Below are 15,592 nucleotides of genomic sequence, written 5' to 3' on the forward strand. Positions count from 1 at the left end.
CCCACAATAACTGCAGGGATTAGTGCAGGCAATGACCAGGAGTCAACATTAACTCAAAGACACCCAATAAATGTATTAACGTATGTATGTCAGTTTTGACCTAACTTAAATTTTGACCACCAATTTGGGTTCATGGATGAATGTTGAGCATGAATAGAACTAAGCTACGCTTGGTTACTCTTAAGTTTCTTTAAAACTTTCTAATTAGACAAGCCAGTTGAACGAATTAACATTATTAATAAGCAGTGATGAAAGGAAACCAAATGTTTAGCTATAAATATTAAGGTTCTGAAGCGGATCAAAGGAGTGGCCGACTTTGATGATTCTTTGAGTGAGGTTCTCTTAAAGATCAGAGCAAAACTGCCTTAATGTTTCATGCCACTCCAGTTTCCTTCTCCACCAGTAGTCACTGGACATGCTGGTGCAGGCTGCAGATATAGCATAAAACACCTTTTCCAATCAAATTGTGTAATTTCTTTACTTCAGTGAGACAAATAATGCTCCCTTTGGGATAGGAAGTTCTTGTCAGGCCCTCCTCTTATAGGATAGTGATTGTAATTCCCATTAGGCATTGTTATTGGAAGCGGAGGAAGAGAATCCAAATGATCTGTTTAAAAACCTTATAAGAAGTAAAGCCTCTCTTATTTTGAGCTTGACTCCTTGTTAACCCTGTGAAATTTTCTTGGTAACAGTTATATCATACTTTTGCTTCTACCCCTGCATGACAAATCTGAGAAATAACTAGCTGTATGTAGTCCTTGACTTACAACCATTGAGGAAAGCCAGATTCGCTTAATTACCCTGTGATTTTCTTAACAACTGCAGCAAAAAAGTCATAAGATTGGCAATCATCTGATGACTCAATGAATGCTTAGCAATGAAAATTCAGGTCCCATTTGTTGTTATAAGTTGAGGCCTACGTATACTTTGCAGACACTGTATTCAATCTCTATGAATTGGGTTAATGATTGGCTTATTTTTAATTTCTGTCCCACTTTTCTACTCAATTTAAGTATTCAAGGCAACTAAAAATTAATACAGAAGACAACAGTTTCAGAACATAAAACAAAGCCAAGACAAACATCAATGACAATTTTCTGCAAAATAAATTAAACACCACTTGCCATTTAATTAAACAGTACTGACACATGCTGTTGTGGTGTTTTTTTCGTGATTTTTTTTAATGTCTGCCTCCAGATCTCTGAATTGTGTCCAGTGAGTTGACAAGTGTGGAAGGAGTAATTTTCGGCAACTTTCATCACTGCACACAATTCTTCTTTAAACTATGATCACAATAAAATATTTGGCACAATCCTTGATCTTTATAATTTCATGTGAATGCTGGTTGTTAATATGTACATAATTCAGGATGATGATAGCGTGTATATTGTTTACAGAACTTCGTTCCTGTAAATTCAGAAGCAAAATCCCTCTGATGGCCAATTCCAGTACTATGTTTCTTAACTTGCATTTTATAAATATTTATTGGGAAATGTTTGTAAAGGTCACTGTATAACAGCATTTGCTTGTTCACTGTCATTGGTGCTGGAGTTGCTTGCAACTAAGCCTTGCTAAATCAGTTTACACTCCTTTAATCGAAGGCACACACTACAAATATTGGTGCCTGATTTGAATTATTTCTTAGACAATAGTTATATGCCTCCCTCTCATTTGACCTCATTGTAAATGTATACATACAGATATACAATATATCACCAGTATGTTAACTTCATTGTTTTAAATGCAAGAAAAGAATGTAATGGCAAAATTGACCCTTTGCATGATGACAGACTGCATAAGGTACAAAGAGGTTAGACAAAATCTTGACTCTCCCTTTTGTACGGTATTATTTTCCCCATGGTTAATGTGAAGATGGTATAAATAGAAATAAATGAATATAGATTTTTCGTGTGGCATCCAGTTTGGGGAACTAGTTCTTATGGCTCTTGAAAATAGAGAAAAAAAACTGTATCACCCTCTAAATCTTCTTGTATGAATACTTATCTGTAACTATTGTTTTAGTATTTAGGGAAATGAAAAGACAGTAATGATTCAAACAGTGATCTTTCTCATTATCAATCAAAACACCCTTGGAAAATAGATAGTCCTTCATTCTCAGATGGACTCATCATCACTTGGCATAAACAAATACTTCTTAACCACAGATGGTCTCATTCTTGGCATGACCAAATAAAGCATTCCAAATGCAAGATAAGATAGACTTATCCTGACCAATCTCCAGTGAGATAAGCCTGCATAAAGTAACTCACTCCATGGAATGGAACATCTATCCAGACCTAACTGGTAGGGTGCGTCATCTTTCTGGAGTTCTCTGACTGGCAGAAGAATTAGAATTAGAAGAACTTTATTGTCATTGTTACAAGTACAACGAAACTGTGGAAGAAGAGGAATGTAAAGTCTGTCTTTCCCTATTTTCTTTGACTGCTGTCTCATGTTGTTATTGTGTCATTTTTTCATACTGAAAAATAAAGCCATCTCAAATCAAAAAGAACCTTTGACCCAACTCTGCTAAGATGAGGACATAGTAATACACTCACATTCTGGCTCATTAAATGAGAGACGTACTCCAGATTTCAAATGTGGGGACTGTGTGCCTGAAAAGATATTGCAAAATAAGGATAGGAAAGTGTGATGGGATTTCAGAATTCAAACTGATTACATGGTTGGAAATTCAAACTGATAAGAACTTAGAACAGAATGCAGCATTAACTATGGTAGAAAGTAAGAGTCAGCAAGCTAGAAAATTCCCAGTTTGGTTATGCCGATTGAACACAAAATAAGTTACTTGCAGAAATGTCCACAGGCGATGCCTTCATCAAAAGGATGAAAACTGTGTTGTATTTTGAACTTTGTCCATTTTCAATGTATGTACATCATCATAATATACAGATGCAAAATGGGGGATGGGTTGTATGGTAATAAAGTGGTGGTGGTTGTTTTTTTTATGTGTCCCATTAGCCATTCCGTTGTCAAATCTGAAACTGGCATGTGATGAAAGAGGAGGAAATGATGGTCGACTATTTTGCATACCATAGTTTATTCTGGTGATTTCCCAACTATAGATCTTTTTAAAGGAAGTTGAATGTATTTCTGCATGTTCAGTTTATAAAGTACGGTGCAAGTTCATGTTAACTTCTCAAGGGCCATGTGTTTGTTTCCATTAAGTATTCTATTGGTGGAAAGTTTTGCTGTGTATTCTGCTGCCTCTTCAGAATCATCAGGCTAACAATCAGTGTCTGCCTAGGACACAAATACTTGTGGCAATTTGGGTTAAGCATGCCTTCCAAGTGCTTACAAATCCCTAGGAAATATAAAGGCAGATACCTTGCCACAGCTTTGGAGAGGTATTGTACATGGATGATAAATGAGATTCTGCTTGATAAGGGATAAGTAACCTAGTACACGTAGTCCTTAACTTACGATCACAATTGAGCCCAACATTTGTTAAGTGAGAAATTTGTTAAGTGAATTTGCTCCATTTTATGACTTTTCTCACATTTGTTAAGCAAATCACTGCAGTTCTTAAATGAGTAACATGGTTGTTAAGTGACTCTGGTTTTTCCATTGACTTTTGCTTGTCAGAAGGTCACAAAAAGGGACACTGCAACCGTCATAAATGTAAATCAGTTGTTACGCATCTGAATGTAAATCATCTGGCCATGGGGATGTTGCAGTGGTCATTAGTGTGAAAAAGGGTCATAAATCACTTTTTTCAGTGCCGTTGTAACTTTTGAACTGTCACTAAATGAACTGTTGTAAGTTGAGGATTATCTGTACTCTCCAGGTACAGGGACTCTTCCTTAATAAGGATTCTTCCGTAGTCCTTTGCCAGTGGTAATTCTGTCCAGAGATGATGTTAGGTGGTGGATATGAAGGTATAGTATCGCTTCTTGAATTGATCATGTACAATTTGTGCAGCCTATTCAACTTATAGCAGAGTGTATGAAGTTGCCTTTTACAATCAAGTAATGCTACAGTTGTGGCACTTAATATTCCTTGCTACTTTTTAAACATAAATTATCTTGATCTGATTGTATATATTTTGCTTTCGCAAAGAATACATCTAAAGAGAATAATAGCCTTTTTAGTGGAATATGATTCAGCTTATCATTTTGTTTTTAAATAAGCCCAGGTGCTTTCCAGTCCGAATAAGGAAAGAAAGAAATGTTGATTAAACCCTTGTATGGTGTGAATTGTTCTAAAAATGAATAAGTCAAAACAAAATTAATCCATCCATGATACTATCATAAAGAAACCCAGCTGGCATGGTATCATCTAAATACGAGGGCACTTTTCATAGACTGTGGCCTTTCTTTTCTAAGATTATCATTGCCTGCTTTCTTCCTGAGATATCAGCCCTTCATAACTACAACATGCAAGCTATTATGTGAAATTAGATTTTGGATTTTAAATTTCTATGCATGCATGAACTTAAATTAAGAATCCAGATTAGACCTCCCAGATGTGTGTTGCAAAATTTGGACAACTGAGATGGCAGCAGAAAGTGAAAGACCATGAATCTCTCTGCATCATTTTCTGGTCCATTTGTAGTCTATATCTGGCAACTGTAATCTAGAAATATATTTCTATTATGTGCTCCCTAGTATTTCTTTTTAATGAGTTGATTAAAACAAGTAATTTCTAATTAATTAATACTTTTAATTAATTAATTCTTTGCATTTGAACGTTGACGCTTATGGATTTAATCTAAATAAAGAATAATTGTTTTATAACAAGATAGCTGTTTTATTTGCAACTGTTGTAAGAATGGTGTAGTATCTTGCGGTTCCTAAAAACTAGAGCATAACTTTTCAAGGCTGCATCTGATTGCTACACATACTATATCCGAGTATAATTTATAAAGTAAGCTTTGTTCAGCTAGAGCAGTGCAGAGGATCTATATGTAGCCAGAGCAAGGAATTCATTGGTGGGTTGAAGTAGGACTGGATAGACCTACCCAGGTCCAGCTTCAACCCATGGAAGTTCACACTGGGTGACTGAGTCATTCTCTCTCTCAGGTCCAGGGTTATTATTACAAGCAGTTCTCTACTTACAATACTTAATTTAGTGACCGTTCAAAGTTATAACAGCATTGAAAAAAATCTGACTTATGACCATTTTTCACACTTATGACTGTTGGTCACGTGATCAAAATTCAGACTCTTGGCTCATATTTATGATGGCTGCAGTATCCTGGGGTCACGTGACCTCTTTTTGTGTCCTTCTGATGAACAAAGTCAACGGGGGAGCCAGATTCCCTTAACCAACAGTGTCACTAACTTAGCAACTGCAGTGATTTACTTAGCGACTGGAGCAAGAAAGATCATAAAAATTTCACTTAAGAAATGCCTCACTTAACAACAGAAATTTTGAGCTCAATTAGGGCTATAAGTTGAGCACTACCGGTGTAGGAGAAAATATTCTGTAACTATCTGGGATAGATAGCTTGAGCTATCTACAAGAAAGGTTACTTAATTGTTCTCTTTTCCGTCTACTACTTCCTTTGTAATTCTGTTGATTACAAAGATTTTTAAAATGCATTTTTGAGTAAAGGCTGATTTTATATTTTTGGACTTTTTCCTAAATCTTGGAGAATCTTATACAACCTAATAACTCTAATTGCATACTAGTTCTCTGAAGGATAATTTTAAGATAGGAACCTATTATGGGTTGAATATTAGCCACATTTCCCCTCTCCTGCTCTCATTTCTTTTTCTCTAGATTTTAACTTTTTTTTTTTTTGCCTACCGAAGAGTTTTGGACTCTTGAAAGCTTGCGAATGTAAAAAGTGTAGACCTTCAGCTGACCTAATAAAACTATTATCTTAATATGAATTCTGGAGCATAAAATTGAATGTCAAAGAATTTAGCAGCAGCAGCAGAATTTGCACAACTCCATTCTTAAAAAGCAGAGAGAACAAAATGTTTTTATGAGGCAGGTACATACTGAGGATATTTTCCAGATTCATGCAGGAAACCAAACAGCTTGCAATGAAAATTACTTGGTTTTTACATGATAAATCAGCAGTGACATTAATTGTCACTAAGGGTTCTACTTTAAGAGGCGCATATAAAACAAATAATGTACCACTGCCAACCATATCACTCAATTAAATCTGGCTGCAAGGACTATGTTTTTCAAGCTGATCCATCTGGATTGTTCTCAGTTCTGATGGAGGTTGAGTGATCAAAGCTGAAATGGATTATAGTCAACTTCATCAGTTGCCTTAACATAGTTTTGAGAAAGAAATAGTAATGCCTGCATACATACAAACATACATAGTTAGATGCATGCATATGCACATATACAAAAAGCAATAAAGTGTGATACAATTTATTGGATACAATATTATATTTTATAGCTTCTTAAGAGCTTCTCTCTTTCACTCACAGAGAGAGAGAGAGAGAGAGAGAGAGAGAGAGAGAGAGAGAGAGAGAGATCAACATCCCATATCAACATCCGGAGTAATAGATTTTTTTCTTGTTCTGTAATAATGAAAGGAGGTGGCAAAACTGTTAAAAGTCAAAGAATAATTTTGAGATCTTTTTCCTATTATATTTTTTTTCTTTAAAAATATTTTTAATATAAACGTTTCCAATTGTGATAGCTTTTGTAGCAATCCTCCCAACAAAAGAAAACAAAATCTAGAAGAAAACAAAACACAAAACAAAACTTTATCATACAGTTTTATGGATTATAGTCAACTTCATCAGTTGCCTTAACATAGTTTTGAGAGAGAAATAGTAATGCCTGCATACATACAAACATACATAGTTAGATGCATGCATATGCACATATACAAAAAACAATAAAGTGTGATACAATTTATTGGATACAATATTATATTTTATAGCTTCTTAAGAGATAGAGGGAGATAATAACTCTTAAACAGTTTTCATTCCGAGAAATACTTTTGAATCAATGCAAATAATTTTTGCAACTTCTTTAAGAATAACTGTCTTGAATTCAACCACAGAACACTCTGGAAGGTTTAAAAAAATAGCAACAGGAAAGGGAAATGTTTCAGAATTTTGTCATTTCTGATATTTACAAAAATAACATCATTGAAAACATCTCTTTATTGGCTTAATCATTTGTATAGCAAATGGACATTGTCAAATATAAAAGATAACAGAACATTGCTGACAGATTATGACATAATTATATGGAATATACTTGTCTCCTGATGTTGTGGATATATATCACTGGATTGTAAGAGTATTGCTAGAAAAGATAAGGTACTGAAGTTGGCATCTTGCATGTGCCTAGTTTAAAAGTGAGTATTTTTTTTTCGGTTTGGGAACTGTGAATAAATCAAGATTTACCACACCTGTGAGAGGGAAGTTTTATAATCCAAGATCAACTACTGAGTATAACTTGGAATTCTTGTATTAACAAGTTAACTACTATCTACTATAATAGTAATCTATTGTTACTTCTTTTACTTTTTCCTATAATACTTTTGTCCTGGAAACCTTAGTGGTTCTGTTGATTTGTTTTTAAAGTTCATTGGGTGGTGATTGCAGTGTGAGAAATACCTGATTTAAATACCTTAAGCGTATATGTCTGTATTGAAGGACTTTAAATGTTTCTTGTTTCATAATTGTATCCAGAAAATTAGTCAACTTTTGGAGTGTTCTAGAGTCAGGTGATGAGAAAGGCTATTGTATAGTCCATTTGGCAATGTATATGCCCAAGTAGCACTTGGGTTGAACACACCCATGTCTTCATCTTCATCCAGTTTTCTTGATAAAACTGCAGCAAGTGTCACCATTTCATTTCTTTCTCCTTCACCAAATCTCCCAGCCAACTAGTTCGTTATTGCAAACTGGCTTGATACCTGTGCTTCGCTATGAAACTATGTGGTTGGGCTTAGTTTTGGGGAGTAAAATAATGGGGGGGAAATTCTGCCTCTGCCTACCAGCATCCATCAGTATTCATCTGGCTAGCATCCTGTCAGTGTGTGAGAGAGTTGAGGGCTGTTTGGAAAGTAAAACAGTATTTGCTGTGTGAGCACAAAGGAGACAGCAAGGAGCCTGGGCGTGCCTTAGCTCAACTGTTCTGTGTTCTCCCCGGCTTGTGTTTTGCATTTGGAACAGATTTCTTTTCAGGTGGGGAGAGGGAGTAAAACTCCTTAGCATCAGAGAGTGTTAATAATAATATATGAAATACTAATGTTCTGATGGTCATTTCGAAAAATCCTTTTGTAGTGAGCACCTAGAATCCAAGAGGAACATACGTGCCAGATTTCAAGTTTGTAGGCTTTACGGTTCTGAAGATTTTGTGATGATGCGTGGGTGGTATTTCACTTTTATATACAGTATATAGATTTTAATGTTAAAATCTCCCTATATTTCTTACAGACATTTATGGTAGCATTTCTAGATTGTCAGCATAAAAGTATTCTATGATAGAACACTTAGGCTTAATATTCGTAGGGTTGATTGGAAAATATTGGAATTTTGTGTTAATAACGTAAGCCTTTCAATAATTCTGCAGGATGATATCCAAAATTCCTTTAGTGTCAGAAAGATTCACTGGTTTGAAATTTGCTTACCTTTGCCTTGTTGTTATTTCAGCTCAGACAGTTTTGAGGCTAGTAGCAAATTGGGTGGAGTGGTTTTGCAGGTTGGCAACTCAGAATATCAATGTCCAGAAGGAATGACAAACCCTAGGTGATGACAGTTTTCCTGCCTAACATTTTCTCCTTAACATATTTTTTTGACTGTTTTGCAAGCTGTAGTTTATAACCACTGAGAGGGGAAAGTTTGTACTTTCAAACTTGCAAGAGTGATGTCAACCCTTCTGAGTAAATCAAACAAGGAACATGTCTAGATAAACTAATTCTATTTCATTGTAAGGTTACATTAACAGAATCTTGCAAGTCTATAAGTACAAACATCTACAATCCCTTTTAACCATTTGGATCAATTTACATTTGGAAAAAAAATTTGAACAAGCAAATAGAAAAAAAAACCCGCTGATGTCTTTGAATAGCCAAAAAAAAAAAAAAAACCACTAGAAGATTTAGGCTGTATCAGGACAGAAATATTACTGGAAGCTAAGATTACCATGCTAAAGCTATCTTATTTTGATCGTATCGTGTATTCAGATTCCTTAGAAAAATCAATTATGCCAGCAGTGGTTGGAGGTGCTAGAAAACGAAGAAATATCAAACACAGTGATAAAACACTGGAACGAAGGGAAGGAACCTGATCTATAAGATCTGAAATGCAGATGCAACTAAGCAGATGTAGAGATATATATTTTGTATATTTCATTGCCCATGAAAACTAAGCCATGGGATTGAGGAAAAACTTAGAAGATGCTTCACAACAGGGAGAAGGATAGACAAACATATATAAAGTAACCGCCTCTGCCTTTAGAGTTGCACAGCTGCTTTCTGACCTGCTTCTGGCAGTTTACCATACACTGATGCATATAGAGTTGCACCTGATTTGACAAACTTTTCCTTATCTTGTGTAATAGAAATACCAAATAAAATAAAAGAAACAATATAATTCTGCATTAGGCTTTCTCTTTTTATGCCTTCTTTCCCTAATCTGGTACCTGGTGGATGTGTCTGAATTGCAGGATCTAGAAATCCCAGCCAGTTTGGTGAATGACTCACACCATTTTTTGAATGTATCATCTGAGCCATTTGGGGAAGTTCCTCTACGAATTTCTTTGGAAGTGTTTATATGTGATTACATAAAAAGTAATGTAGTGGCTAGGAGCTCAATTTATAAATTCCAGGTCTTGTCAGCTTTATCTGTGCAATAAAATACCTCCTATATCCAGGTGAGACTCAAGCTCTTACTTTACAAGATTTTCTTCAGTTTATAACTCTGCCAGTTATATTGAGTGACTTAATTATTAGTTGTGCACTATTCCTATCTAAAACCTGAAAATCTCTCTCTCAATCTCTCTCTGTAAGTGTCTGTGTCTCTTTCTGACTCTGTCTCTCTCTCTCTCTCTAACACACACACACACACTACATAAAAATTTATTTTGGAACTTCTCTATCTGGGACACATATTTTGCAACTTCTCTATCTGGGACACATAACTTCTCTATCTGGGACACACATATATATAGGATTATGCTTTAAGTTTGCCTTGCAGAAGTTAACAGATATCAAGTGCTTGTGTCTTTGTTGCATTTGTTCTGTACATCATCATTCTGAGTATGATTTTAAAAAAACGATAAAATGTTGATAATGCAGAGCTAATTTGGGCACTACTGTAGTCTGGGTTACAGTTAACCACTGACAAGTTAGTTTGTTTTAATCTCTGTGAAATCATGATATTTTATGCCTGGCTTTCTAACATGAAACTTCTATGATTGGGCTAGAAAACATAATGAACTATAAAAAGGAAATGAAACATTGTTTGGAAAACGGATGCTAAATGTTCATTTGATGGAGTGTGTTATTTCTTGTGCTATTGCCAGGCCAGATTAACATATGAGATGCAGTGTTGGCTAGCTGTTTTTAATCAGTTTTGCGTCCTTGGGAAAGAATGTAGAAGCTTTCAAGTTCCATTATTATGGTCCCTTTTCATGTTTATAACTTTTTATCTTTCATCTCATTAAAAATTAAATGTGGGATTTGCATATGCTGAGATTCATATTTATAGACGTGGACTACATTAATGTTTAAACTGTTACATATGGTGCAAATGGACAGAAATGGCTTAAATATAATTTAACATAAATTCAAGGGTTTTGTCTAGACTAACTGTGATGCAAACAATTTGTTTTTTCAGGAAATGAAAATGTTGTTGGTTGTATTCGAACTCCACAAAACAGGGATTTTAAAAAATGAAGGTGTACTGTACTGCTAGCAGTTTTGGAGTATTTGGATCTCTAGGCAATATATGATAATTAATTTAGAAAATCAGGAATTGGTTTTCTACAGTACAATAGGCAGTAAAGCTGGTATATCACAATATTATATTACATTACTTTTTGTTGCAAACTTTGCTATCTTAATTGTTACATGTTATTTGTGCTGATCACCTTGGTAATAATGTCAAAAGTGTGTTATTTTTCTTTGTGTGAAAAGTGTATTTGTTTATTTCCCCCAAACCTCTATCTCTTCTACACAGAGGACATGCACACAAGTTACATTTTGTTCATAGAGCTTCAGCAGGTCCATTCAGCACTGATAGCAGGAGCTGTCAACCAATCTTGTATTCCTTTCCTCTTTAGTTATTGCACTTTCCAAAACCTTACAATAAAACTATAAAACACTTCCTACAGTTAATGAGAAATTTCCTTTCCTTATCACCTGGTGTACCCAGCTGGTTGTGTCCATTAGGAAGAAGATAGTAAGTAGATTCTTTTCAGAACAGAAATTGATGAGAAAATGGAAACAGAAATAAATTGTTGCTGTTGCTTCATTTTTTTCTGATTCCAAAACCCTCAGAATCTTCTTTATTTTCTGCCGTTGTTGTCTGTATAGAATAGGGTAGGCCACCGAGAAAGGAAACTTATCTGCCTGTATGGCGATATAGGAAGGCCTTGACTGATGGCAGCGTTTGGCACTGGAATTTCTGTAGCTAAGCGATGTGGTTGTAAGGCATCACTTAGCAATGACAACCCCAGAAGTCCTGGTTGCCATCCATCATTAACTGAATCCCACAGTTGTTAAGTAAGGCAGCCTCGTGCTGGTTTTTCACAACCAAGTCAAAGGCGAAGCCAGCAAGAAATTGCAAGTGCCAATTGGCTTACAAGCAAGCTGGCAAACAGGTAAGTGGCTGCTGACAGGTGGGAAAGTGCACAAGGGGGTTTGCAAAGGTGTAACGTGTGAGTTAAATGATAGCAAGTTTGTGGTCAAACAGACTTCAGGGGAATGTGATTTCAAAACTTAATGAACCACTAGGAGAATTAGTAAAATGCAAGCAGCAAAAAGCAAGTTCACACTCCATGTGTTGTGCCTCTGATATCAGTTAAAGAAAAGCCTGTATGTCTTTGTCATAGGTGTGCATATTATATCTTTGTCATACGTGTGTAGACCTCCACACATACAGTTGACCGCAGAGAATCTGGTGACATAGGGAAGCCAAGGAATACAGATGCATGTGTGAAGACTTCTGGAGTGTGGCCTTCCACATTATACTCACAGAGGGAACTTTTTAATTGACATTAGCGCACCACCTCAAAAAAAAAGCATCAGGCCTCTTCCCGTGTAACGTCTGTATGCCCCTCTTCTCTGGCTGCACACAATGAAGTGGATTTGGAGGAACCTGGACCTTCTTCCAGACCTGATTTCCAAACTTGGTCCCCTAATGTATCCAGGAGAGGCGCATCTCCAATTCCTTCTGAAGGCGACAATCATGCTGAGGATCTTCAGGGAGATGAGGCACTTTGGCAGGAGCATGGGTGCAGTAGACAGGGGGTGGAACCCTCCTTCCCTTCTACTGCATCGGCAGCCCGCCATACTGACTCTTCTGATCCGGATGTCCCAATGAATCTACAACTCCTGATAGACAAGGCAATCAGGAAGGGCATCTCAGAAGGTTTACAGAGAGTGACTGTCATTCTTCAGCTGCTTCTGATTTGTCAGAGAGAAGATCCCGGGTTCGTGAAACTCTTTTGCCAGAACGAGGCTCCTTCATCCAGGGACCAGTTTCTGAGTTGGTGGAAGACTTCGTTCCTGCTGCCTTAGTGGCTCCATCGTTGCTGCGGGAACCTGATTGGCCAGAATCCAATATGTCAGCGGATGAAGGCCCTTCACAGGAAATTCTGGTGTTTACTGGTTGTTTTAAACACACCCTGTTTAGTCCCTTGTTGTTCAAGGCTAGAAACACCACCAATTTGAAAAATGCAGATGATGAGGCCCCAACCACTCTTCCCCCTGAGGAGTCAGATGTGCTGTTCGATGAGCCTGAAGTCAGGAAGGAAGTGGTTCCTTCGCCTAAGCTGTTCCTAAAGGTAATCAAGAAGCAGTTTGAAGCTCCTGCCACGGGGCCTAATACTCTGATTGCAGGTTCTTCAATGTGGGGCCTGAATTTACCAAGACCCTTCAGGTCCCCATGGTTGATGGTCCGGTCACAGCTTTGACCTCCTCCTCGTCTGCCCCTTTGGACCTGGAGGAAGTCCTTAAGGCAAAAGAAAAGCGAGTGGAACAGTTGCTGCAGCGATCCCATTTGGGTGCTGCCTGGACTGTCAAGGTTTCTACAGTGGCTTCGTTCTTTACGAGAAGCTCGCTCAAATGACTGAAGCAGCTGCGGGAGAGGATTCCCCCATCGGATGTCCAGGCCCACCAGGACATCAACAAGATCATGGTGGCCAGAGAATTTATGGCAGATGCCACCCTGCACAGCGCCAGATTTGCCACGAAGGCCATTGCTTCCTCGGTGGCAGCCAGGCTCATGTGCTGGCTTTGCAACTGGCAAGCTGATGGCAGACGTAAATGGAAGCTAGCGTCTGCTCCAGTCCAAGGGGAGGAACTCTTTGGTGAGGTCCTTGAGCCCCCATTGATTGAGACCTAGGACAAAAGAAAGATCCTTCCTTCGCTCCTAAAGAGGGTGGAACATCGGGCCGCTCCTTATTTCAAGCACCCTCAGTCCAGAGGAGAGTCATCTTCCAGTTTCCAATGGCCTTCAAAAACTGCTTATCAACGTCAAGAACCTCCTCCTGATCGCTCAGGCAAGGGCAGACAGCAGTTCTCTTCTAAATGGCCCTTTTGAGGAGGAGGAAGTCGCCCATACCATCACCAGCACTAGTGCTCTCTCTGTTCCCATTGGTGGTCGTTTAGCATGATTTGCTGACCAATGGGAGGGTATTACTTCAGACGCCTGGGTTCTGTCAACCGTTAGATCGGGTCTTTCACTGGAATTCTACTCCACTCCTCTGAGGTTCTTTATCTCCTGCCCAGTATCAAGAGATGCTGGGAGGCGGAGTCTGATGGAGTCGGCCATCCAGCACTTGCTGGACCTAGAGGCCATTCAGGAGGTTCCCCTCGACCAACAGGGGATGGGATTCTACTCCAGAATTTTTGTTATTCCTAAGGCCTCGGGGTGGTGGTGGAGGACAATTCTCGATCTGAAATGACTCAATAAATATGTTGTTTGCAGGCGTTTCAAAATGCACACTCTTTCTTCCATCCTGAAAAGCATTCAGCAGGGGGACTTGCTCACATCAATAGACTTGACGGAAGCTTATTTACATGTTCCTATTTGTTCCTCCCACAGGAGGTTTCTTAGGTTTTATTATCAGGGTCGACATTTCCAATACACGGCCCTTCCCTTTGGGTTGTCTTCCACCCCCAGGGTCTTTACCAAAAGCTCTTGCTCCCTTGGCATCGCATCTCCGCACCCTTCCGGTACATTTACAATGTTATCTAGATGACATATTAATAATGTCTTCTTCTTTTCAGAGCGCTCAGCAGGATCTGCAGGTTACTATTTCGATGCTGCAGAACCTGGGATTTTCCATTAATCAAAAAAAGAGTCATTTCTCTCCTACTAAGCGTCTCCTTCATTTGGGGGCCATAATTGACACGGGAGGGTGTCAAATGTTTCTCTCTCATGAGCGTCTGATTGGCCTTTAAGGGATGATGAGGAGCATTCAGGCCAAGAGTTCGGTCCCGTTAGACCTTCTTTCTCAGCTTTTGGGCAAAATGTTTTCCTGTATTGGAATTGTCCCCTGGGCCAGGCTTCACGCCAGACCCCTCCAGTGGTTTTTGCTTCCCTTCCAGAAAGCGGGGTCCAGTCATACCCCCAAGGAAAGTTAAGTTGTCTAAACAAGTGTTACTTTCCTTCCACTGGTGGCTGTCCAGGGCCATGTCCAAGGGTCAGTCTTTCAAGCTGGAATCCTGTCTGGTCCTTACTACAGATGCTTCCCTATCTGGTTGGGATGCCCATCTAGGTTCCCTCTGGGCCCAGGGGTTATGGTCTCCACAGGAAGAAGGCTCACTGTTAATTTCTTGTTTTCTTTTTCCTTCATTAGAGGCAACCCGGTCTGTCGCACTGACTTCGCAGAAACTGGGGGGGAGTCACTCAGAGTGGGCGGAGCTAGGCTGATAAGCCTTTTGCACAGACTCAGTCCTAAGCAGATAAGGAAGAGTACTACCCATCCTGACCTGTGTCGCCTACAAGGAAAAGTGGCGTTCAGGTAAACAACGCCCAATTGGTTAGAACCTAAGCTACTCTGGCTAGTTTTGAAAGCCATGTTCATGTTTCTTCATGGATTACCATACTCTAGACATGGCATGATGTTCATGTTTTCAGTTTTTATCAATGCAGTTCGGCTGTTCAGTTATTTCAGTCCACAGTTTTGCAAGGATTGGTGCATGCTGCAGAGTTCAAATGGCTGACTCCATTCCTATGGTAAGTCCAGGAAGAAAAGTAATTGCTTTGATCCCGAATACGCCTGCGTTCCTTCTTAGCAGAAGTAAATATTTTGCTGAATAGAAGGAGGAAGAAGAGGAAGGAGAGAAGACTCCTTTTAAATGATTGAAAGTGTGGTTGCTTTCCCCCCCTATTGTTTTCATATCCCCCCTCCTGTCATCTTTGAACTGTATATTTGTGGGATCCATAATTGTTGGTTTTGTTATAATTGCAAC

General features: G+C 38.4%; 1 protein-coding gene across 2 annotated transcripts in view; it reads left to right on the forward strand.

Annotated features, from left to right (window-relative positions):
- The window catches only part of ST6GALNAC3 (ST6 N-acetylgalactosaminide alpha-2,6-sialyltransferase 3), a 306,384-nt gene that overhangs the window by 3,577 nt on the left and 287,215 nt on the right, over positions 1 to 15,592 (forward strand). The gene's annotated exons all lie outside the window — the stretch shown is intronic.

The sequence above is a fragment of the Notechis scutatus genome, chromosome 3, assembly GCF_049901735.1.
Source record: "Notechis scutatus isolate UNSWTSFEM ecotype Mainland chromosome 3, rNotScu1.2, whole genome shotgun sequence".
Taxonomy (NCBI): domain Eukaryota; kingdom Metazoa; phylum Chordata; class Lepidosauria; order Squamata; family Elapidae; genus Notechis; species Notechis scutatus.